Source organism: Pezoporus wallicus, unplaced genomic scaffold (genome assembly GCF_028554395.1).
Source record: "Pezoporus wallicus isolate ANWC-B61680 ecotype Strahan unplaced genomic scaffold, APGP_CSIRO_Pwel_v1 contig_6428, whole genome shotgun sequence".
NCBI lineage: Eukaryota > Metazoa > Chordata > Aves > Psittaciformes > Psittacidae > Pezoporus > Pezoporus wallicus.
The window spans coordinates 4,222,131-4,249,397 of NW_026639269.1; positions in this window are offsets into that span (position 1 = coordinate 4,222,131).

Genomic DNA, 27,267 nt, shown 5'->3' on the forward strand with positions numbered 1-27,267 from the left:
AATACCACTATCAAGGGCAAATCCCTCCTTATGTAAGAAACAGACATTTTGTGCCTTCAAAGACTATTATTCACACACAGATTTTGAGATTCAAACATGAAAGTTCACCTTTTCGTTTCAAATTTTCCTGTGGATACATCTCCGTTAGGGTAAATTAATGGGAGTATTTGTCCGCTGTCTTGAAATATAGTACTAACAGCACAAAGCCATAAATAATATACTGTAGTAGCTTTGAATCATCTACAAAACATGCTGACTCTATAATCAGATTATTTTCAGTTAATTGATTCATGAATTCTAGACTGCATCAGTTGAAAAACTGATCAGGTAAAAAGCTGCTAGATGCTTTACTAACGTTGGTATGTATAGGATGCTGCCTACTAAAAGAAGAGGGTGCCAAGGGACTTGTGATCTTTTCTCACTTTCCACAGAATAGCATAAATCATTCACAGGACTGAGAAAGAGCAACAAATTATCTCACACTACAAAGTCAAAAGTCTTGTGAGTGCACCTATAGAATAGTGCAGGGATTTATGTTCATGATTCCCTGATTTAATCCATACAACTCCAGCAATAAGTTTTTTGTAATAATATAGCCATATTTTACCAAGCTGTGTGGACACAGCTGCACTGCAGCATTTAAGTATAAAGGGGCACTTATTCTAGCTTATTAATATTTTCTGCAAGCTCAATATGCTTTTAAAGTATGCCACTGTTTTAAAGAACTGTAGGATGAGCCATGTATACTATACTGCTGAGAAATTAAGGGTTGGCAGTAGCAATTCAGTGTAGGCAAAATTGAATTAACCCTCCTTTCCCTCAAAGGATATCAAAATAACTCATGCTGGACTATACTATCTGGAGCAGATAACAGACAATTTTGCAGTAGGAAAAAGTTCATGAAAGAAAATAGGGGAAGACAGGTTAGAAGGAATCTGAGATCAAAAGATTGAGTATAGCTGAGTTTCGGAAAGCTCTGAGACTATGAGAGTCACACAAGTTTCCAGATGACTGACAGGGAAACTGGGAACACAGATTGTGAGAGAAAAAAGGGCCATGCCTTGTGTTTGGGTTATTTCCTTCAGCAGCAACCATCACTATGCTCAATTTTGTCTTTCCTGAACTGGCTTCTTCTAGCCCGCCCCAGCCTCAAAGCACCAATCCAGATGCCTCTGATTGTACTTTGCATTGGCTGTATGATGAAGGCCATTGGTATTTTGCCCTAAAATACTATCTTTGGGAATCTGGAAACCTGCTCCCCATTTGTAGATCCTTGTGTACCTCCGGGCTCTCTTTATCTGAGAATTCACTGGTTTAGTGGTCGGTTAACCTTGACTGGCTATCAGATGCCCCCCCAGCTGCTCTCTCACTCCCCCTTCTCAACAAGACAAGGTGAGAAAAATAAGGTGAAAAAGCTTGTGATGGGTCAAGATAAAGACAGGGAGATCACATACCAATTGGCAGCATGAGGAAAACAGACAGCTTGGGGAAAATTAAATTAATTTATTCCCAATTAAAAACAGGGAAAAAACACCTCCCCCTTCCCCTCCTTTCTTCCCAGGCTCGAGTTCATGCCTTCATTTCTGGATTTTCTGCTTTCTTCCTGCCTCACTCCTGGGACAGTGTGGCTACAGAACAGTCTGTAACAGCTCCTGTTATTCATTCAGTGTGTTGAACTTCACAGATGTCAGGAAGACTCCTGTGTGTGAAATGACCACAGGAGAGAGGACTAGGACAGTACCTGTAAGTTGAAGAAGGAAAACAAAGCAATAAAAAAATATTATTCACTGGGTAAATCTGACAGTGGTTTTTATGCTTATGAATTTTTACAGAGGTATTAAAAAATGAACACATTGAAAAATCTATTTCTGGAAAACTGATAAAATTACGCTGTTCTATTTATTTTCTGTATTTTCATGAAGGTTCTTGAGAGTTCTGCTTTTGTCCTTGCAGGTAAAATGAAAGTTAATAAATATTAGATTTCCCTTATTTTTATATAGTTTATATTTTATATTCTTTATCTAATATGTACTTTACACTTCAGTTTCATGTGCATTCACAGCAAATCAGATGTTCTCCTAACAGTCAGAAACACTCCAGAGGAAACCGTACCTTTGTGCTACAGAATGAGTTATAATCTTCATAGTCTCCAGAGCAGTGTTTTTTTCACTGAAGAATTATCTGTCATACTCCATAATGAGGCGCACTTTCACAAGAATATTGTATAGATTTTTGTAACAGCACTTCATTGGTTTTGTAATACTTTTTCTTTAAGAGCAGTCACCCTTTTGCAAAATGTTCAATACTTTGGAAAACAGGTTATACGGCATTCTAGTTTCTTTTGTGGTACTTCTAAACTGCAGAGTCTGAAAAGTTTCTACAGCTTACTGCTGATGGTTCGCTTCTCCATAGATGTTTTCCTATCGTACATTGACGCATACAATAAAAACATCTCTGCTCTGGGTCTCATACCTAAAAATTTATTCAGAGGTACCTTGACATGCTTGAGAGGTAAACACATGAAAACCTCATGAAGTTCAATAAAGCCAGGTGCAAGCTTCTGCACCTGGGTTGAGGCAATTCAAAGCACAGACACAGGCTGGGCACAGAACGGATTTAGAGCAGCCCTGAAGAGAAGGCCCTGAGGGTGCTGGACAATGAGAAGCTGAACACAATCCAGCAATGTGTTCTTGAGCCCAGAAAGCCAACTGTGTGCTGGGCTACATCAAAAGGAACATGGCCAGCAGGTGGAAAGAAAGGATTCAATTCCTTCACTCTGGTCTAATGAGACCCCACCTAAACTACTGTGTCCAGTTCTGGGGCCCCCAACATCAAGACAAGGACCTTACTGGGACCGGTATTATTTAATATATTCATCATCGATTTAGATGAGGGAATTGAGTGTACCATCAGCAAGTTTGCTGATGACACTAAGCTGGGAGGAGTGGCTGACACGCCAGAAGGCTGTGCTGCCATCCAGCGAGACCTGGACAGGCTGGAGAGTTGGGCAGGGAATAACTTGATGAAATATAACAAGGGAAAGTGTAGAGTCCTGCATCTGGGCAGGAACAACCCCAGGTTCCAGTATAGGTTGGGAAACGACCTGTTAGAGAGCAGTGTAGGGGAGAGGGACCTGGGGGTCCTAGTGGACGACAGGATGACCATGAGCCAACACTGTGCCCTTGTGGCCAAGAAGGCCAATGGCATCCTGGGGTGTATTAGAAGGGGGGGTGGTTAGTAGGTCGAGAGAGGTTCTCCTTCCCCTCTACTCTGCCCTGGTGAGACCCCATCTGGAATATTGTGTCCAGTTCTGGGCCCCTCAGTTCAAGAAGGACAGGGACCTGCTGGAGAGAGTCCAGCGCAGGGCAACTAAGATGATTAAGGGAGTGGAGCATCTCCCTGATGAGGAAAGACTGAGGGAGCTGGGTCTCTATAGTTTGGAGAAGAGGAGACTGAGGGGTGACCTTATAAGTGTCTATAAATATATAAAGGGGGAGTGTCACGAGGATGGAGCCAGGCTCCACTCAGTGGCAAACAATGATAGGACAAGGGGTAATGGGTACAAACTGGAACACAAGAGGTTCCACTTAAACTTGAGAAGAAACTTCTTCTCAGTGAGGGTGACGGAACACTGGAACAGGCTGCCCAGGGAGGTTGTGGAGTCTCCTTCCCTGGAGACATTCAAAACCGGCCTGGACACATTCCTGTGTAACATTATCTAGGTGTTCCTGCTCCGGCAGGGGGATTGGACTAGATGATCTTTCGAGGTCCCTTCCAATCTCTAGCATACTGTGACCTGTTGGAGCGTGTCCAGAGCGGAGGCGACAAAGTTGATTAGAGGGCTGGAGCACCTCACCTATGAAGACAGACTGAGAGAACTGGAGTTGTTCACCTGGGAGTCAACTCAGAGAAGACATTACAGAAGCCTTCCAGTACCTAAAAGGGGCCTACAAATAAGATAGGGAGGGATTTTTTGCAAGGGCATGGAGCAATAGGACAAGGAGGAATATCTTTAAGTTACCCATTAAATTGTTTCACAGGGCAGAAAGTTTCACTAGACTCTCAGACTACAGAGCACCCAGCTCCTAATAGTGAGCTATGATGAACTGAAAGACACCTTAATTTTCTCAGGGACCAATGTTCTATGACAAAGTCTTGTAGACAGCTAAAGTCATTGTAACTGATAGAATTGACACACACCTACCCACCACAGCCAAGCTTCCATCCAATATGTCTATTCATCAAATAATCCCCCCTAGAAAGTTATTTATGTTTTGTAAGATTTCATAGCATAACTCCACAATTATTTCTGTATCTTATGACATTAAATATACAGCAAAGCACACATTGATGATATGCAGGGAATATAACTGCAAAAAAAAAAAAAAAGCATATAGATACCTGAAGCAGCAATAAATCAATACCTCCTTGATTGGCTATACCTTTGTTATCTATTGTTGCTGCAAATTAAACTTTGCTCTTTGGTCAATTAATGTCAATACATTAGCTTGTTTGGAAATCTTACATTTATTGACTTCTCAGTGTCATGAGAAAATCTCATGAGATCAAAATGAAGTGTATGGATAACTGCAATACACAGTCGCGGGGGGGCCAAGGTAGGATACAAACCTATTCTGGATGTCTCAAGTGTTCATGATTTACTGGCAGAATATTACTTAAGAGAATGGACACAGAAGAAGAAACAGCAATAATTTATTATTTCAGGAAAGCTGATGAACAAAATTCTGTTATAAAGACTATCTTTCAGTATTTACATAAGAAAAAATTAATTATTGGTTACATCTCAGACCCAAATACCTACATTTAATTAGCAACTGTAGGGCAGAAACATCAACATCAAGTTTAGAAAAGAAATTCAATGTTAGGCAGACTATCCTTTTGTCTGTTCAAATTTCATCCTCTCTGCTTATCTTTCTGCAATAATGCAGGAAAAAGCCTTTGATGAAGCTCAATTACAATAAATTTTCTAAATGGAAAGGCATTGTAATGCAAGCTGAATTATCATTAATACAACTTCTGGCAATATTTAATCACTTCAAAAGTGCTTTCAACACAAATGTTTTGAACACAGTTGATGCAATGAACTGAAAATATAAAGACCAGTCATATGAGACAGTTTGCAGGAAATTTCTTCATGGAACATATTGCTTACATTAATTGTAAATGGATTATCAACATCTAGAAAAGACCTTTATAATCTTCAGCATAGATTGAAGTTACACATAATGCCTGGATGGCAAGAAACTGGATGAGCTGTGATAACAATTCAATCAAAATAGCATAAAGGCTGATGGCGCTCTTAAAATATGGTATGGTCCTCCCAATCCCATTTCCACTTATGGTGCAGATTTTGGAAAGATTAACTTTCTCACTGGAAAAGCTAAACCAAATGTCAGCTTTATATTTTTTATTCAGTAAACAATCCACCATCAGCTGCAAGGCTACTGAACCCCTGTCTTCACAACCCATCAGTTCACTCTAGCTATCACTTATTGTCTCAGAAATTCAGGTGACAAAGTACATACTCTCATTTCAGTTGCAACACAGAGGCTTTGAGGCTTCTTAACCCTTAGAAAGCTTCTTCTGATTATGTGACATAAAGTAATGTTCACCCAAGACTATAAACTTTGCCTGTTTGTCCATCTTTATAAGATGCTGAATAGAAATTTCATACACTTCCTTCATGCAACAATTCTATTAAACATTCTTGTCACTATTACTACAAGGACCATATTTAACTGCCTTACTTAGCTATATAACAAAGACTTTTGCCTGTCAGCAAATTTTGTTTCAGATAATGAAACTAACAACAAGCTTAATCTTTTTTAGCTAACATATAGTCTCTCTACCTTTGTTGACCTGACAGTACCATTTCACATTGTCTGCAGGATCTTTACTTTAGGATCGGCTGCTTAGGCAATTCATTCTGAGGTTTAGACAATTTCATGATGGAATGAAGGCAGGGCTCTAGCAAGTTTGAATGCTTTCAATTCACTTTCTCCAATAACAGAAACTCATGCCATCTTATCAGTGGTGCTTATCTAGTTCATCACCCTCAGCTGATTTCTACGTCCTTCAGGTATGCAGATTTGATTCAGGGCGTGATGGAAGGCACTTAAATGTTCTTGTTGTGAGCAACAAGACTGACTGATCTGTCTGCTGACAACTATACTCAGGTTGCTCACTCCCAGGAATCCATGCAAATAACAGTGAATTGATTTTAGTGTGCATGTTCACCTTTTGGTAGGATTAATGACCTTAAACCCACCACTTTTCTTGGTAAGCCATCAGCCATTAGTTAAAACTAACAGAAGGTGTGAGCTTCCAGCTGTAGAGAAATTATCTCCCCAGAATACCTCAGCGGTGGGAACAGATGAAATTTTCAGCAAACCCCAGATGCCCAGGGCAGCCTTCAGAAGGTAACAAAGATATCTTTTTGACAAGAACAGCGCAATTTTGCAGCTAAATTAAAGTCTGAAAGGTGTCTGTCAGGGCGCAACAAAAGTAAGCTGCTCCTCAGGGAAGGTCAGCTGGGAGCTGGGGTGACAGCAAAGTGACAGGGCAGTGTCCTCACCAGCAAGGGGAAAGTCCCACAGTACCCAAGTGAGGAAAGCAGGGCAGGTCCGGTGATGATAACCGGGATCAGTCATGGCCCAGAGATCCCCAAGCCAGTCCCTTGTGATGAGGTAGGTCTGAGGTCAAGCTGAGAAGTAAAGTCAGCAGGTTAGGATCTGTACAGCTGAATTTACTACATCTAGTGCATTTTATGAACCTTTTATGCTTGCTTTCTGTTCTCCTTGGTAAAACTGATGATTTTTTTCCAGATCTAGGCTTGCTTTTCTTTACATGTCAGCTGGTGAGTGTCTGCTGCCAGCCTGTGTTCAGTTCTCTAAACTACCACCATCATACCAAGCTTCTGTTCCTCTGCACTGCTTGATCACGTTAGGGCCATAAATGTGTCAGTCTACATGGAATAATAACTTATAAGTACCACTTATATAAAACTATGGCCATGCCACATGAAGATAAGCTAAAGTGAAACAAATACAACCACTTCATCATTAGCAAAGCTGCTGTTGCAGCTGAACCATGGAAAAACAAAGCTCTAGGCAAGTCAAAATAAGTCAGACCAAGTGAGCCTGACAAGCCTCAGTCCTGAAGCCTTGCAAACTGTCGTGGTTTAAGCTCAGCTGGTAAATCAGAACCACGCAGCCTCTCTCTCACTCCACCCCCTTCCTCCACCCGCTCCCAGAGGGATGGGAAGGAGAATCGAAAGAATGTAACTCCCACAGGTTGAAATAAGTACAGTCCAGTAACTAAGGTATAACACAAATCACTGCTGCTACCACCAATAATAATAATGATAAGGGAAATAACAAGGGAAGAGAATACAACCGCTCACCACCCACCAACCAATACCCAGTCCAACCGATCAGTGATCTAGCCCTTCTGTGTAACTGCCCCCAGTTTATATAGTGGGCATGACATGCTGTGGTATGGAATACCTCTTTGGCTAGTTTGGGTCGGGTGTCCTGTCTCTGCTTCCTCCCAGCTTCCCCTTCTCCCTTGCAGAGCATGAGACTCAGAAAGTCCTTGGTCAGAGTAAACATTACTGAGCAGCAACTAAAAATATTGGTGTTATCAGCATTGTTCCCAGGCAGAAAGTCAAAACCACAACACTGCACCAGCTACTAAGAAGGAGAAAAATAACTGCTACTGCTGAACCCAGGGCACAAACACAATACAAAGCTTGTGTTCTGCTGTTGTCAATGGCAAAACTGTATTTACGGACCACAGGTCTACAATACAACATTTTGCTTGGAGGAATAAACCAACTGTTTTAGAAGTTACATTAGAAACTATTGCACATTCTTATTAAAAAATCAATTGATATCTTGATATTGGAAGAAACTTTATCATTCTGAAGAGTTAAACAAAATATATGCTTTGGCAAGACTAAGGTCATTCAAACACATACAGAGATTTGGGAGTATTACTAAGAAATATATATAGTATTAATGTTCTGATTAAGGATCATGGCAGCTGTGAAGTAACTTATTTCTAAAATTCAGAAAGTTATAGGCCTCCAATATGAAAATAATGTTTGTTAATTGGAGAAGTCTTTGTTTAGTAAGCTACCTCTAACGTTAATATTGGCATGCTATCTTTGGTATTTGTTAAATTGCTGAAGGACAAATGCAGTGAGTTTAATGCACTTGTTTATGTATGGTTCTGACATGAATTTAGCAACAGCTTCTAAAAGAATTGATGGATTTGGGCTGGGAATAAAACATCAATCCTTTTTGTAAATGCTGGTAAACAAAGACACAAATATTCACATAAGCATATAATTATTGTATAATACTAAGGCATGACTACACATTCCCCTCTGATGTTCCATAAGTTTCAAGAGAGATATGTGAGAGCAACTGGAATGATCTTCATCAAATTTACATCTTAATGTTTGTGTAGCCATAGTGAGCTCTAGGTCAGCTGAGGTATAGAAAACAAGTTGAAAGAGGAGATTTTTAGAAGAGTTGAACTATGGATAACACATTTCAGAGTGCTTAGAGACGTAATTCTGTTCTACGAAGAAAAAACTCCAAGAGGCTGGATTTATACCCAAAACATCTAAGTTTTCTCATCTTGAAAGAAATAGATGAGAGATCTTTGAATATTTTAGCATTCCTATTGCAAATCAGAAATTGACTTATAGACAGTCAAATGGAAATTCACAAATACACCAAAGTTAACCAAAACTTTTCAAACTCTGAAGTTTCACCTCTGCCTTGAGCTAAAACTTCATAGATTCAGAATCTTACCCTAAATCAGAAAAGTTGTCTCATCCATATTCTAATCTTGAGGAAAGGATTTTTTCTTGCCTGCTTGGAAGTAGCTGGAGTTGGAAATCTTGATTATTCAGACCTTCCTGAAATAGGATGTTATTTTGTTTTAGCTAAACCATGGATTACTTTTCCTAGAAATATCCTCAGGTTATATGATTTTTTAATGTCTTGATGACAGGTAACCATTTTTCCTTGATATGCTTCTACATTAGATGCTCAAATAACAGGTTTCATTGTCTTGAGAGGTGTCTGGGAAGGACAGTATGAGTTTAAAAGACTTACTAAGAACATTTTCATAAGCATAGCCAATTTCTGCTTTGGAACAATATTAACTGAAAATACAAATAATGAAGTTCAAAAGACACTAAGTAAATACTAATATATTAAGATGAAAATTACTGAAGATAGTGGGGTCTCTTCATTACACAGCTGAAAGGTGCTTGCAAATATCAAAGAAGTAATGTGTGTACGTAACTCTGCTGTGACGACATCTGGAATGACTCAACCTCTTCTGAGTAATATTACCTAAAATATTGCGTTGGAGAGACCTCTATATAAGTAATGATACTAAAATTAAAGATGGCAAAGTAGTTAAGGGTACAGTTAACAGCCTTAAAATGCAATATGTTTTAAGATGTATGCATATTGCATACATCATGGTAATAATTAACCATTATGATTAACAGCCCTACTCACGTGGTTCAGTATTCAGCCTGATCATATGTGCTTTGTTGGACTTGCCATATATGAAACAGCCATCTAGTTTTTAAGTGAAAGCTAAAAAAGTCTAAAAAACTCCAAGAGGTTATTCTTATAAGGTAATTATTTTAATGAGGCACAAAATTATGTGACTAAAATCGATAGGATGAAATTTATAGAAGAACAATGAAGGTTAAAACTTCAATGAAAATATTTTTGCTTTGAGATCTAGTGGACAGTGGACCGACATACTAACTGTGGTCCTACTTCAAGGAAGAAGAGAGAATTCTCATCTCTTTTGCTGCTTCCTGTGGCTGATAAAATCAGATTGAAAAAACCTTTAGAGAAAATGCACTTGAGTTTTCGATTAATTTTCCTTCTTATAATCTTTTTCTACACCCTTTTTTCTGCTATTAGGAATGGCATATTGAAGGAAAGAAATAGTCTTACTGTTGCAAAAATGCTTCCTGGGAAAAGAGGTAAGGGCAGATAAATGCATCTTGAAAGACACTTAGCAAATGCATTTCTGTTTCTAATATCAGTCTGATGTTAAAAGGATAATGGAATATGTCCAAAATGTCACTGAACCTCTTTCCTCTTCTTGATAATGCAACTCTGAACAAGTTGGTATATAATACAGACTTCAAGCCTTCCAAAATAGCTTCTTAAGTGAATGCCTCTAAACACATTTTACATATTCATAAAAATGTGTAAGAAAACTAGCTGATTCAAAGATAGCCTTTAATCTCTATTAAATATTGCAGGCATTCAGCCAGACATATTTGGGAATTATATTTAAATTTTCCACATGCTACATAAAAAAAAATTAGTTTAGAACTGAAGAAAGTAATAAAAAGTGAGATGGAGATAAAATTAAGATTAGATTGTTGTCTTGCACAAAAAAAAAAAAAGCGCAAAATTTTGAAAATGGTTTTAATTTAGAAGTTGTTTGACTGGGAATTTAAATATGCAATATTCATATTCTAAACCAATCAATGGTTGAAGGCTTTTTTTTATTTGATCTTTCTATATGACTATTTGCATTTCATTATTTCTTGCAAGTATCAGTGATAATATGGGTTTCAATCTATTGTTGAAATTAAAATGTTTCTTACTAAACACTACATATGATATAGTGTATTATATTTAGCAGAGCTAAATGAAGTATTAAATATAAAGCAAATTAAATCCTGTGCTATAAAAATCAGTGACAATTTTAACATTAATTTCAATATTGCTAGTATTTTTCCTGTGTGATATATATTCATTTACAAGCATGTCTTTATAAGTCCATACCATAATTTACATGGAATATACTTGTAGCACATTGTATGTATGGACAAAGCTTTTCATATTAAATTAAATCAATAGTATAACTATTGAACGCATCTTGGATTTATCTGCAGAGAAAAATCAATATCTATCATTGCAAAAGGTTAATAATAGCTCTTAAAATAAAACCAAAAATTGTTTTTAGTTAGTAATTTATGATGTAGTTAACTGGCACTGATAAAAATATTTATATTGTCCATACATTTCTATAATGAGAATATACTGATTCTATAATTATTTGGCAATTGTTCAGTTTTAGCAGCCCACCTCACAACTATTCTCATTGATGCTAGGGGTAATGGTTTAAACCAGTAGTTTCAAAATTTTTAGAGGCAGGTTCACTGGAGCTTTTATTCTGAAAGACTTCACAGCTTTAAAAAGTAAATGAGATATTTACTTTTTATTTACAACCAGTTTTCTGTGTAGTCTTGAGAATTTCCAATTCAGTTTTCCAGAGTGCATTGTTCAAAGTCATCTCTGAGTTATATATAACTAAAAAGCACCAAACATTTAACTGTGAGAAGAGATCAAAAGATTAGACAGGACAGATGGATATGAAAAAACGGAGGTGGAAAGAACTGAAAATAAGTATCAATCACTCTATGACAACTCAAAGTTCTATAAAGCAATCAATGCCATTAATCTTAGACCTCTGCATATCCACCTGCATATGCATCTCTACATGGACCAGTCATCACAGTACTGTTTCATGGTATTCTTAAGGGACCACCTTCATTTGGAGGGAGGAATTATGTGCATCATAATGTGTGATGGCAGAAGGTATGGGGGTGGAATTCCCCTACTTCTTTGTCTTTCAGAGTCATCACAGCTGTATCTCCCTGTAATCAAGCATGTCAAGCATCCTTTCACTTGAAATTCAGGCTGAGAAAAATTCAAAACAGTCCAAATCAATTCAAGATATATTTCAGTGGAAGTTCAGGGGTCACTGAAGCCTCCGCAGGCAGAACTCCACACTAGACTTCCTCTGAACAACTGAAGACTCTTTTAAGCCTCCCCAGGCTCAGTTTATATCAGTAGCATGCTAAGCACATTGCATCCAGTCCAGAATCAAGGCACCACTGCTGGCACTGGGAACACAGAAGAGAAAACTAGTTTCATACCTTGAAGGTGTATACTAAGGCACAGTGATAGGCACAGTGATGGGGATATTAAAAGTAAGACAGCACATAGTAGTGCTCCTATCACGTGATCAGGCAAACCCTTAGTTTCCCAGTGTATAGCTAATTTTCTAATCTTTACCTTCCTCTGATGGAGGATAGAAATGGAAGGAATACTTTGCTCAGGTTTACAAGCCACTGTCCTTTCACTAGAACAACTAAACAAGTTTAATGTTCTTACATTGTGTAATCTTGCCATCATGGGTTGATTAAGTACACTAAGATACAAAGACTTAACCAACTCAAAACTAAACCAACGAAAATCTCCCTGTATGAGTTTATAAAACCGGATTTTTCTCTCAAACTTTGTCACAATATTTGCTATAAGACTATTTGTTATGCAGTACATGTGTAATATTGATATTCTTGTCTTTAAGAGGTATGATTACCCAGTACTTATCATTTACTTGCAGGAATAGAAACAACAAACTGGGTTTTCTCCTTGTCTAGAAGACTCTTATATGAGTTTGAGCAGGCACACAGAAGGCTGATGTTTTGTACTTTGCAGTAGGCAAATTCTTGAAATGTCGTAGAGAAAATGTAATATAAGGTCTTCCCTAGCTAGGCTACTTTACTTCTTGTTATAAACATGCTTGCAGCCAATTCAATATTCTTTCTTCTAGTAGTGCTTATTTTAAAACTAGATGGAATCTGGATTTTAAGATTCTATTTGAGTAGCTGATTAGATGCAGAAATTTTGGTTACAATTTCTGCAAGGACCTCTATGAGGTGTCCCTGTATTAATACCTTCCCTTACATTAATTGCATAACGCAATATGACATTTTGTGTTAACAGGCTTTTACCAAGCTGGACTCAGACTTTGCAGGTCTTAGGGATTAAAAAAGTTGTGTAATGTAGTTTTCTCAATTCAATGTTAGAAAGGATGCAGTGAACTTCTACTTGGGAAAAATGATTGCTTTCACCTATTTCTCAGCAGGCACTTGTTTTCATATTTTTCCACTGTTGTCAGACTTGAAGCACGCAGTTGTGTTTCAATAAAATTGGCAAGTATGAATTGCTTGTTATTTCAGTAGTCAACGACCATTCATTGTTTTAATTCTCTTGATGGTCCAAGTGTCATTTCTCTTATTCATTAAAAGCCAGCTTTATAATTAAGTCATTCAGACATATCAACTGCAGCATGTAACATGATACACATTAGGATATTTATTAAACACTTCTCAGCTAAACTTTATAATTCACATTTCCAATATATGTCTACAGCATTTCTGTTGTAAGCTATATCCAGAGTAGAGACTGGAACTCTGTACTGGGCACCTAAAATCAAAACCTACCTTAAAGTATGAGGAAGAGACTAACAAACCAGACACTCAAGTGTCACTGAAGTATGATTCACTGCCCCAGTCCAATGCTAGGTGCCTCTGAAAACTTTTATTCTGTTCTGCTAGTTAAAACTATGTTACTGCACAGAACAGAATTCAGCATTCACTTACACAGACAGATGCCGTTGTTGTCCTGTCCTAAACTTATGAGGGCTTTTTCATATTCCATCAATATTGTAAATACTACATAATTGTACTTAATGCAAAATATAAATACGTACCTTGAATCTGTGGATAGTTTACAGCAGTGATTCCTGTCTTTCAGGTGGTTATTGCCACAGCCACTCTTAACAGCAAGTATATTCTCAGGGACTTTCCCATTTATGGTGGATAAAGCTGTTTAGATATCATCCTGGGAAAAATTAAGATATCATACCTCTCCTTTTCTGTCAAGAAATGCTCAGAAGAGCATAAGAAAAAAAAAAAATATGCCCACTTGCTGTGATAAGTAGGGGCAGATTATGACTGAATAGAAGTAGCATATGCATACTTAGCCCAACCCCTTGAATTCACTAAGCATAGGTCCAAACTTACCCCTCCACCATACTCAATATGCTCACTACCCAGTCCAAGGCCATAGAGAGGATTTAAGTTGAAATCATCTACATCCGTACTAACATGCAATGCAGTACAGCAGAAGTGGAGCTGTAAAACAAAACGGTTGCTATTGAAAACCAGATTTCCACGTTTTGTGTATTTTAGGAGGGTTCTTTCTGAAAATATTTTGGGTCCATGTAATGAATGCTCTCAGGGTGAGCCTTATGGCTGGCTCAGTTTTATTCAAAAAACCCCAAATTTATGTGCCCTGATACTGGTGTAAAGCAAAACATAATACATAGGAATGATTGGAGATTTTTATTTCTGAAGCACAGTTCTGACCTTGTCTGGAGCACTAACAGAGGTAAAACCATCATACAATCTTCCACTCAAGGTAGCTGTATACAGAACAATAAACTGATAATACAGAGAACACTGAAGTTATGGTTATACTGAATGACAGTGTCATTTTTCAGTAATTTTAATGATTTGTGAGTCATTATTTTCCCAGCAAATGAGAAATTATATCAATCATAATATACTTTTCCTCTTTTTTTTAATTCCATAATGAAATTATTTTCAGATTCCTTTCATCAGTGAAAATATTTTCTTTAATTTCTAAATTAATTTAGAAAGTAGTATATCTTAAATCCATCTGGGGAGAAACAGTATAAAAACTAGGAGTTATTTTTATTTTTAGAGCAGTTTAAATCTTTGATTTTTACATCAAAGAAAATCTATGTCACTCAGCTTGATTATCTTAAAGATTTTGTTATTACCCATTTCATATCATCACATTTTTATTAGTGCAACCAGAAAGGTTTTCGGCTTCCCTTCTTCCCAGTATGTTCTCTAGGTATTTCAAAGGTTATATTCCTTTTTGTGATTCACAGAGTTACTGCTTGTCTGAAAATTAAAGGCAACTTTAGAATGGAAAGCAGCTAACAACTGCTACATGGTGACAAAACTAAAGAGAAGTAATTTCCTATGTCAGACAAATCGATACAGAGTAATTATATTTTGCATGTTGAAATAACTTAAACAACTTAAAATAAAATAAATATAAAATAATCAAATAAAATAATCAAATAAAATAAAGCCAAACAGTCCAAGCCAAAACAATTATCTATTTCTGAGAAGCATTTATAAAAAGTACAAGTTGCTTCTTTTAATAATTCAAGGGGAATATTTAATTAACAAAATATACATTCAACTATGGATATCCTGAATGGTGCGAAGCGCAAGATGCAAAGCTATTAAAATTGATTAGTAGGGTACAACTGTTTTATGTACTTTTAAACTGTAGCCTGAGTTGATTGTGTCTTTTTGTCTATAAACCAGCTGTTCTTTCCTTATTAAAGCATCTGTCAATTATTCATAGAAAAATATAGTAAAAGTGAGTGCAGACAGCTTTTAACTCAGAACCTCACATTATTTCTAAGGAATATAAAAGAAGAAAACAAAATGCAAACAAGGCAACTATAAACAAGAAAAACACATGCAATCTGTATTAAATTTAATCTTTCTTACAGCAAATAATTTTATGAGCTTTAAGCTGAGTCATTAATCTCAGGATGAATTGTTCTATTAATAAAAATATTTTCTTCCACATTTTTTGGTAAAAATAAGGCTGAGAATGTAAAAACATTATCCCTCTCACCCTCCTCTAGGAATTTAAAATCCAGCTATAATGGGTCACCTTAAACTTGGTAATAACTCTGAAAACAAAGCCTTCTATCTCTCAACCTTCATTAAGCATGGTTAGTGAGATTTTGAGCACTAGTTCCTGCAGATTCACAAGTCTGAAGTTAAGAATATGGTTTTGGTCCTCCCAACGATCAAAACTAATTGCAAACGTGCAAGTATAGTTCAATGATCTCATGCTTCTGATTCACGAAACTGTAAGCAGGCCAAGGCTTTAGTTTTGATGTTAGAACATGCCTCTAATCTCATGAAAACTGCATTCTGCCCTTCCTTTACCATGGAGAAATGATAGTTGTGTGACCTAATTTGGATAAGGTAAGAGTAAGGTGCCAAACAATTGTTTGCCAAAATCTACATTTTGTGCTATCTTTTTTCTATTAAGTGATAGATGTCTACTCAATAATTTAACACTTCCATAAGAAATATTTTTTGAGAAGCTCAGGTCCATTCCCCTCTGGAACAACACCTTGACACTAGGGAAGGGACTATCTATGTGGTCAGAGACCACACAGCCCAATCAAGTTATACACCTCTGAAAAATTCACCTCTGCCTTATTTAGCAATCCAATGACTTTTTACCTCTTGAGGAATCCCAAAGATGAAGATAGGTTAGGGTATGGCCACAAGAACAATCGCTAGAGGACTTGAGTTCTGTTGTAGAAGTCACATGCTGGGGGCATGTCTGACCATTGGTCAGCTTACCAGGCCTGATCCTGCCCCACATTCATGAGTGGGCTGATGTCCTGGCTTGGGTTTGTTGCCTCTCTGATCCAAACGAATACTAATACACATCCCCCCGTATCTGTTCTCCAAGTTAGGTAAAACAAAGATCTGCAATGAGACCTTTTCTTCCCTGAGTGCACACACCTCACCTCCTCCTCGTTTAGTCTCACAGAGAAAATCCTATTCAGGCTATAACACAAAAATAGTGTGTCTTTTTCCTGTCTCATCAGATAATTTCTCATTACTTTCTGGAACAATAAAGTTTTTACGTATTTACACTTTGATAAGTGAAATCCTTATTAGAAAGGAAACTAAATGTGCACTTCAGTAACAGGTCTGTGGGTCTATGATGTAAGTTTTAGAACTGAATAAATGATGCTTTCTTTTTTTGTCTTTTAATACCTAGTTTACTTCTTGTAAGAGGCACTATGCATTTTACTCTGAAGAAAAACCTAATGACAAACTAGACACTCATCATTGTTTGATGTTGACTACTCTGTGTCTTCTCTGACTGAATTAAACAACTGTCGATTTTTAGCACTTACATTAATTTATTTTTGATAGAATAATACCATTTTTCAACTACTTTTTCTGCTCTGCTAACAAATAAATCTGGTATGTTACAGAAAAAGAATCTTTTAACTCTGAATAAAAAAAAACTACACAGTCAAATAAACAATTTTAAAGAAATTTAAACTATTTAAGAACTGAAAAATAACCGGATGGATAACTGAGAAAGACCCAAAGCTCTAAATTCCTCATAAGAAGAAATTAAATATATTTATTATTTAGCCAGATTAATTTTCATTTCATATGATCCTGTAAATTTTTCTTAATTACATCCCTGTGAGTAGTTTTGTTGACATGGGAAACAACACGTTTGCCTGAGTCAACCAGAAGACTGTGCAAAGAAAATGAGTAAATGTCATGCAAGGGGCTTGAAACGCCACATAATCGTGCAAACCATCACCTTTTGCAGAGTTAGTTATTCCGAAATAAACAGCGCAAATATGAAGCAAACAGTGTGTTGCTTAAAAAATACCTTCTAAAATAATTTTAATTTCTGCCTCTTGAGTGAAATATGAAGGAATAAAGTTTGCTTGTGCAATATTCCATAAAGATTTATTTCAGTGTGTCTATTTCTTCAGTTTAAAGTGACTGAGAAAATTTCTACCTGAAAGTGAATTCTGAAGTTCAATATTTTTCATTCACTTTTACTGCAGATCTTTCCAACTATGAAGAAATCACTCAAAATAGGCAACTTCCCTGAAAAGAAGTACTGTTATTTTGATTAAATTCATCAAATTAAGAATTCAGCTGCAGTTCTTCTAGTACACATTGGTTTTTTGATACCAATAACAGCTGTCTCAAAAAGAAGAACTAGAATGGAAATAGGATAGTGAGGAATTTGGCCATGGGTCATTCTTGTCCCTGTTATGTAGAATATATTTCATCTCCTTTAACAGGAGATCAGCAGTGTTTGTAAGGGTCCCCTTGCAGTTCCTGGATGTCATTACATAGCACACTACTAGTTTGTCCCTTTTCTAATGTTGTCTATCTCCATCGGTAACACAATGCACAGCTGATCATTCTAATCACTGTTATGACTGTTTTCTGCAGCAGTTAGTCCTGATATATAGAGAATACATATTTCTTTGGTTTTCTTTTATGAAAACTTACTCTAATATTTTTCTTTTATCTTTCCAAATACTTTTATGAGGAACATTGTCCCTCACTCCTATTTAAAGCCACATTTATGCAACTCAGAATGTTGACTGGAAATTACTATTGTCAGGAAATTTTCTGAGTGATTTTCCATACACTGAGTCCATCAACATCAAAGCATTTTGTGAGAAAGGGACGCTGTCAGTGGTGCTCTGAGATTTCTCTGCCAGGAGGGATTTTAGCTGGTTCACTGTCCAGTTGCTGCCTAAAGTGCTGCCCAAGTGTCAATCAAGTCTTCAGCTTCTTACCTGATCTGTCAGCTAGGTTACTGGCATCCCAGGATGCCCCAGCTCAGATTCTGGTTATGTTTGGCAGGTGGACCATTATGGAGCTGGAACTCAAAAACCAGGAAAGCCAAGAAACTGCCTCCTTCAGTGACAGGGCACAAGGAACTGGGAAAGCAATTCTCTGCATTCTCAGTCAACCAGCTTCATAAAAACATAGCAGGTGTTCTGCCATATGCTAGGGTACTGATGATCAAAATAGTCCTAAGTTTCCATTTTTGTGACATTCCAAATGCTCTGGATTTTTCAAAATTTCAGTAACACATCACATAACTGCTAAAAATAATGTCACACGAATTTGATATTTTTTGAGAAATCATATATCTTTTTTTACTTTTTCATCCTTTCAGATTACTTATGCACTTTCTTCTCTTGCTGTCTCATTATGAACAGCCAGCTTCTTGCTCTCAAAATATGCTAATCAGTATTGTAACATTTTCTTTCTTTCATATTCTCATTTTCTTAAATTGTTATGTCTTGTGTTTATTGGTATACTTATTTTACAGTTCTGAGAAATCACTTTGTGCTTCCTGGGCTCTCTGCATGTTTCACAACAGTCTCCTAATTCTAGTCAATAAACTAATTATTGTGTTTTCATATAGGAGAATTTCCCTTTGTTGGCTGTCATGGACAGCTGATTGAAGGGTGACATTGGCTGATTGAAGGGTGGTCTTCAGTGTGTACATCACTTGCTTTCTCTTTGCAGAACTGTTTGCATTTTTTTTCCCTTGGGCAGCTCTGTGTTTGTGTTCCAAGGTTTTTTATCTCAAATGTTTCACTGCTCTGTGATCAAGAGATTAGTGCATAAAACATAAACATCTAATTTTCAGGATGTTATCAGTAATGCACTATGTAAAATGGAGATTAGACTACTTCCTCCAAGTATCTGTGTTTTATAGTAGAAGGTAGACGTCTAAAGGATGTAACTAACCTTAGGGACAGCTGCATGTGTATGAAACAACTTAACCTATGACTTTTTGAAGCTTAAATCTTTTGATGCCAAAAAGCAGACAGGATCCAGAGAAAGTAAAGAACTTAGCAGGAAATCAAAAGAAACAGATTTAAAATTTAGAGAATAATTAAAGACATGACTGGACTGAAAACCAAATACTTGCATCTCTTTCATAATATTTAAAGTAGACTTTGTTAGCTATTTCTCACAAGGGTAACAGAATCGATGGTTTCTTTTGTTGCTTTTATATAACCAAACAAAAAAATACCAATGTACATGTTTTAAAAATTCAGGAGAAGGGGGTAAGTGAACTTATATTCTTAAACTTATTTCTAGTATTTTAGAGGGGGAGGGAAGCTCATATAATATGAACAAATGAGGGTCTAAAATATCTTTTATTTCTTTTCTTTTATGGAAATATTCTTTTTTACCTTTTATATGAAAGAGGTGATGAAACACATCTGTATGCCTAAAAGATGAAGCTTTTTGGTAGGAACTTTCTCTCCCTATAAAAACATCCTCTGCTGCTGTTTAGTGTAATTCTCCAAGCGGGTTCTGTCACTTAGCATATTTGCTGGCAGCTGCATTTAGTCTACTATATTAAAAAAAAAAAAAAGGTATAGAAACATAATGGCAGATAATGATACTAAAACATAAACTTGTGTCCAGATAGGTCCTTTCAATCACTGTTACCACCAAAGGCTATAAGACTTTTCTCTTGTTTGACACAAGCAAATACACCTCTCCCACTATGGAGATTGTCGATATGCAGATAATTGGGTCCTTTGCTCTCTCCTGATCCTTAAATATAGGGTTAAAGTGCTGAAGGGCTGAAAGAACCCCTATAAACCACAGTAGTGGCAAGGGGTTCTGGTATGGTGACTGAGACCCCCTACATAAGTAGAAGGCACAGATGAGAAGATGGTACCAGGATCAAGTTATTCCATGTAACATGGCAAAGGTCCAAGGCATGCCTATGAACCTGCTGTAGGTTCAACAGACTCCTTGGCTTTTTCACTACAGGTTATGATGAAAGACTCCTGGGCTAAAGAGGTGCAAAGGAATTTCCTAGACAGTTTTGTGCTGCACTTCTCAGAGACGTAGTGCAGAATATCTACAACAGTAGCTAAATTCTGTGTCCATTTATGTGATTGTAAATGATTGAAGAATTTACACTGGATTTACAGCCCTTCAGACTTTACAGGCAAGTCTGTATTGCCTTATAACTCTTCTTGTGACAGAAGGACTGCAAGTCCCACAGTAGCATGTCTACAGTGTGTTTGTGTTGCCTTCCAAAGCAATTATTCTGCAGGCATAAGAAAGAACAGATTCCCTGAGACTGCAGCTTCCCTGCAAAGGCAGAGCATAGGGCCTTGGCTAGCACAGATGAACCAGCACTGCAAAAGAGGTAATTTGTATTTATTACAGGGTTTGCACAGATTCCTGTCTCCCTGGAACAAGAAAGAGACTGAGAAAGAAAGACTTGACTTTCTTTTCTAGCTTGTCCTTAATGGAGAAGATCTATCATTCTTTACTCACGTTGAAATTCAAGTCAGCTCTTTGCTGCACTGTGAAGTACTGAAGATAATGATAACAAACGAATTCATCAGTGAATTCACTTTATTCTTGAAAATAGAGGGGCAACTTATGTGTCTGTTATTGTCCATTGTAGCCTTTCAAGTTTCAGGAAAAACAAGATAAAGCTGTTACCAAGAACAATTATCCTAAACCCAACAGAAAGTTTTATTACTTTAGCAGCTTCAAGTTCACATCAGCTATGGGATGCTTAAAATTTTAAGGTATCTAGAATTTTGATTGATTAACTTATCCGTAAAATGAACCCTTTATAAGCCTTTCAATATTAAACATAAATCTATAAAAATACATAACTTCCTATTTTACCAAACTAGACAGTCTACGGCAGGCTTTCTATGCTGTAGGAGAAAAAAAATTGGTTCAAAGCCACATCTTCCAGGCTCCAGATCAGAAGTTATATAAAAGTATGGCAAGGTCTTGCCCTCAGCTGTATTTCCTTTATGCAGTGTTAAAAGCAGTATCTCAGAAAGCATGAGGTGGAGAGACCATTAAAAATATCATTTGTCCATGACAAGGAGGAAATGAAACAACCTCTTTCTTGACATAAGCCAAGTAATTTAGTCTAGCTCCTGACATAACTACATCCAAGGTGGCTCTACAGTAAGTCAAGTGAAAAGGGATAAAAGGAAATACTGGATGTCAATGGAGTTTAAAATAAGTTTTAGCCTGCATTAAATTTTATTTTGGGTTTGTTTTTTTTTTAAATTTCAGAAAATATATTATTAGTCTTATTTGCAAAAGATTTAAATTTTAATATCAAGAATTAAACAGCAGTTTTGTAAAATACTGTGTTGTAAGAAAGTTAACCAAACAATTCTTTAGCCGTAAATTCTTTCACTGGAAGTGTAAAATTATACTTAGAACACAGCCTGGAAAAAAACAGTGCTGCACAGAGTTCCTCCTTTGTTTACTGCCAGCTAGACACCAGTTTTGAGAATAAAAGGAAATAACTTTTAAATTATAAATTATAAATCATGATATCAAAAACTAAAGTAGTGTATTGAAAAGTATATGAACATCTTCCATGATTCTGACAGAATTGCAGACTTTTCAATAAATTTACATTTAGCTCATTGATCTCAACATTTATGTTACAATGCTGTGTGATTATACAAAGGGGTCCAAATGGGAATTCAACAATGCCCTTACGGACAGTCTGAAGCCTCTCTGCTGCCAGCCTTCCTCATTCTATTTGCTATCCCTCATGTTTTGAGGACATAATATCAGCATATACCAGCCCTATCTCAGCACTGGTCATAGAATTTTTCCCTTCTAAACCTAGGAATTTGCTTCTACACTCAAAATGCAGGTAAATGAGTTTCTGCCTCACACAGGCTGGAACAGTGTGTTGAGATTATCAGAGTATTAATTCTAGATCAGCATGCTTTGATGTATCACTAAGCAGAATGTTCAGTACCTCAAACTGGTACTGATGAGACAGTTTTTGGAACTGATGAGAGTTTTTTGCTCAATTGAATGAAGATGGGATTTCAATCCTGACCCAACATGCTACCCTCTAATGTACTGCTGGTTTGGATCAAATTTCATCAGTGCACAGGAAAAAAATCAACAACATGGGTTTTTTTATATTTTAGGAGATAAAAAAATAAGTAAAGAGAAGAACTAAGTGATATGGCTTGATAGAAATAATAGAGATTAGAAAGGATTAGAAAACTAAACTGAAAGTCAGAGAGAATTGACATCACAGTATCACAGTATGCTAGAGATTGGAAGGGACCTCGAAAGATCATCTAGTCCAATCCCCCTGCCGGAGCAGGAACACCTAGATAATGTTACACAGGAGTCTGTCCAGGTGGGTTTTGAATATCTCCAGGGAAGGAGACTCCACAACCTCCCTGGGCAGCCTGTTCCAGTGTTCCGTCACCCTCACTGAGAAGAAGTTTCTTCTCAAGTTTAAGTGGAACCTCTTGTGTTCCATTTTGTACCCATTACCCCTTGTCCTATCACTGTTTGCTACTGAGTACAGCCTGGCTCCATCCTCGTGACACTCCCCCTTTATGTATTTATATACACTTATAAGGTCACCCCTCAGTCTCCTCTAAACTATAGAGACCCAGCTCCCTCAGTCTTTCCTCATAAGGGAGATGCTCCACTCCCTTAATCATCTTCGTTGCCCTGCGCTGGACTCCCTCCAGCAGCTCCCTGTCCTTCTTGAACTGAGGGGCCCAGAACTGGACACAATATTCCAGATGGGGTCTCACCAGGGCAGAGTAGAGGGGAAGGAGGACCTCTCTCGACCTACTAACCACCTGCCTTCTTACACCCCAGGATGCCATTGGCCTTCTTGGCCACAAGGGCACAGTGTTGGCTCATGGTCATCCTGTCGTCCACTAGGACCCCCAGGTCCCTCTCCCCTACACTGCTCTCTAACAGGTCTTTCCCCAGCCTCTACTGGAACCTGGGGTTGTTCCTGCCCAGATGCAGGACTCTACACTTTCCCTTGTTATATTTCATCAAGTTATTCCCTGCCCAACTCTCCAGCCTGTCCAGGTTTCACTGGATGGCAGCACAGCCTTCTGGCGTGTCAGCCACTCCTCCCAGCTTAGTGTCATCAGCAAACTTGCTGATAGTACACTCAATTCCCTCATCTAAATCATTGATGAATATATTAAATAATACAGGTCCCAGTACTGACCCTTGAGGCACTCCACTAATTACAGGCTTCCAACTAGACTCAGCCCCATAGACTACAACTCTCTGGCTTCTCTCCTTCAGCCAGTTCACAGTCCACCTCACTACCTGATCATCCAGACCACACTTCCTCAATTTAGCTGTGAGGATGCTGTGGGAGACTGTGTCAAATGCTTTGCTGAAGTCAAGGTAGACCACATCCACCGCTCTGCCATCATCCATCCACCGTGTTATTTCCTCATAAAAGGGTAAGAGATTGGTCAAGCGTGATTTCCCCTTGGTGAAGCCATGTTGACTGCCCCTCATAACCCTCTTATCCTTGATATGCCTTAAGATGGCACCAAGGATAAGGTGTTCCATCACTTTCCCAGGGATGGAGGTGAGGCTGACCGGTCTATAGTTACCCGGGTCCTCCTTCTTGCCCTTTTTGAAGACTGGAGTGACATTTGCTTTCCTCCAGTCCTCAGGCACCTCTCCCGTTTCCCAAGACTTGGTAAATGGGATGATGGAGAGTGGTCTAGCAATGACTTCTGCCAGTTCCCTCAGCACCCGCAGGTGCATCCCATATGGACCCATGGATTTATGGATGTCCAGATTGCTCAACTGGTCTCTAACCCATTCCTCATGGACTAAGGCAAACCGCTCCGTTGACCTGACTTCATCTAAGGTCTCAGGGGTACAGGGCTCTTCAGGACTGCCTGCAGCAGAGTAGACAGAGACAAAGAAGGCATTCAGTAACTCTGCCATCTCTGTATCTTCTGTCACCAGGGCACCCATCCCGTTCATCAGTGGGCCTACATTGCCTCTGGTGTTAGTTTTATCTGCCATGTATTTGCAAAAGCTCTTTTTGCTGTCCTTGACCCTTCTCGCCAGGTTTAATTCTAAGGAGGCCTTAGTCATCCTAGCTGCCTTCCTACATCCTCTAGCAGCAGCCTTATATTCCTCCCAAGTGGCCGGCCCCTCCTTCCATGACCTGTAAACTCTCCTCTTCCACTTGAGCATACCCAGCAATTCCTTATTTAGTCACAGAGGTCTCCTGGCCCTCTTGACTTCCTGCGTGTCGGGATGCTCTGATCTTGAGCTCAGAAAAAGCAATCCTTGAATGCCAACCAACTATCTCGGGCCCTTTTACCTTCAAGCAGCCTTGCCCATGGGAGTTCCCCCAGCAATTGCTTGAAAAGGCCAAAGTGTGCCCTGCGAAAGTCCAGGGTTGCAATTCTACTTGCTATTCTACTGGTCCTACCACACAAGATCCTGAATTCCACTATCTCGTGGTCGCTGCAACCAAGGCAGCCCTCAACCCTTACTGGTTTCTTGTTTTGAATTTCTGAATACTTCAACAGAGATGGGTACTTCAAAGTTATTTCTAGTTTTGGTGCCCTTTTGAATTTCAGTAATATTGTTATAGTTACTTGCTCAAACATACAAACTTTTCAAATAACAAGGGTCATGTGAATACAGACAACGGGAAAATTACCTTTTACTGTCTTTAAAAGATTGGTGAGGACTTGGGGCTTTTTTAGAAAAAACGAAATGTGGAAATTACATTGTTAAAAGCGTTGATCATTTGAAAAAAAATGTGAAAAATTTGTTCTAGTTTCAGCTATGTGTTCTGCAAACACTTAGCTTCCTCATAGACCAATTTGCCACCTACTGTAAATGAGTAGAGATCCATTTAAAGCATTTTATGCCCCTTATCTGGCATAAAAAATCTTATCTCCCCCCCCCATCTGGCCCCCAAAAACTTTTCCGAGAGGTAGTGGAACTCTAATACATGACCTGTCATCAGCAGGTTTACTTACACAAAATGTTTTGTCATGACAATTTATTGACTTTTTCTTTTATCCTGAGAAAGGTAACCTACAACTTAAAGTCTTCCAATGAAACAGCTATTCTCATTAAAATTAATCTAACAAACAAAAATAGTGTTATTTGCAAGTACCAGCGAATGAAAAAAATTGAAGGAATATCTAGTAATTGGTTTTGTGAATTATAAGAATGTGTTTTTGTACTTGAAAGAGAAGCAGAAAATTGCAAACACTGATTTCAGAATAGAAGCTATTCCCTTTATTGTCAGGAGAGTGCCCATCAGAGAACAATAAATTTCACTCACAGTAATCTCTTGGTACTCATGCCAAAAAACAAATGAGAAAATAGACTTCTTTTCTATAACTGCAGTGTCTTTAGTTGTGAGACTTCTAATATGTTTGCTGCACCCTATAAAAAGAAGAAAAAAAAAAAAACCAAAAGTTGTGGTAAATAACTCTGAAACACCCACAATTAAATATATACACTGCTGAAAGTCTGAAGACTACAAAATCTGGTCTGTAAAATTGTTGAACTATTCTGAGGAAGGTAATCAATCATTAGGTTGATTAGTTTTCTCTTCACAGTCATTATCTTCAAGTAAAGAAATTGGAAAATTTCTTTAAACCAGACTTTTATCCTCAGGTTCTCTTAATTTCTGTTAACTTCAATAGAGATGCATGACCATGGGGGTGGTCCCGTGTGCAGCTTATTATTTCTTTAGAGCTGCATGATGTTGGCAAAAATCAAAATCATTACATTTATTAGTTGGAGAATTGGGGGCTGACATATTCTTAATGGTGGAATAAATCTGTAACAGAAATGATGCATCTGAGCTGCTCTGGACTGGACTGGTATGGTCATATCCGTGCAGGGCCGTGACCAGTTAGTAAGTTGTCTCAAACCAGAAAATATTGTAAGTACACATTAATCATATATTACCAGCTCATTCATACCCCAAAACGCATAGGATCATAGAACAATTTACATTTGAAAGAACCTTTGGAGCTGAACCCATTGCTAGCTTCAAAGTTAGATCAGGTTCCTCAGAGCTTTGCCCAGTCAAGTTCTGAAGATATTCAAGGGTAAAGGTTTCACAGCCTCACTAAACAACCTAGTTTAATGTTTGATCAACTTCACTGTGAAAACTGCTTTTCTGAAATTTGGTCAGAATTTTGCCTGCTGCAGCCTGTGACTATTGTCATTTTTACTTTCATTGTCCCTTTTCAGGAAGTCTGTCCTCTCTAAAACTGTTACGTATTTGAAGACAGCATTTAGATTCCCCCTCAGACTGTTATTCAGGTTGCACAAACTCAGCTTTTCCTGTCTCTTCTTGCATTATGTGCACCAGTCCTATAGTCACCATGATTGACTCTCCAGTTTATCTAAGCATTCTTGCCCCAGGGAGTACCAAACTGGGCACAGTTCTCCAGGTGTGTTTTCACAAGAACTCAGCAGAGCCTTTTCTCAACACAGTGGCTATACTTCTACTGATACAGCTTAGAATGTGTTTAACCTTCATAGCCACAGGGGCACACTGCTGACTCACATTCAATTTCATGTATACCAGGAAACTCAATTCCTTTTCTGTATAGCTGCTTTCCAAACACTTGACTCTCCCAGCCCATTAAACTGCACAGGATTATTCCATCACAGGTGCATGTTTTCACATTTGTCTTTATAGAACTTCCTGAGGTTTCCATCATACCCTTTCTTCAGCCTGGTTCCAGCTGCCTGGATACCAAGCTCTTCAGGCAAAACTCCTAGCTCTAATTTTCTGACACCTGTAAGCTCATCAGGAGCACATAGTCATCATCCTAGCACAGATAACAACACCAGGACACATAGCTACTCAGGCTGCTTCTGGT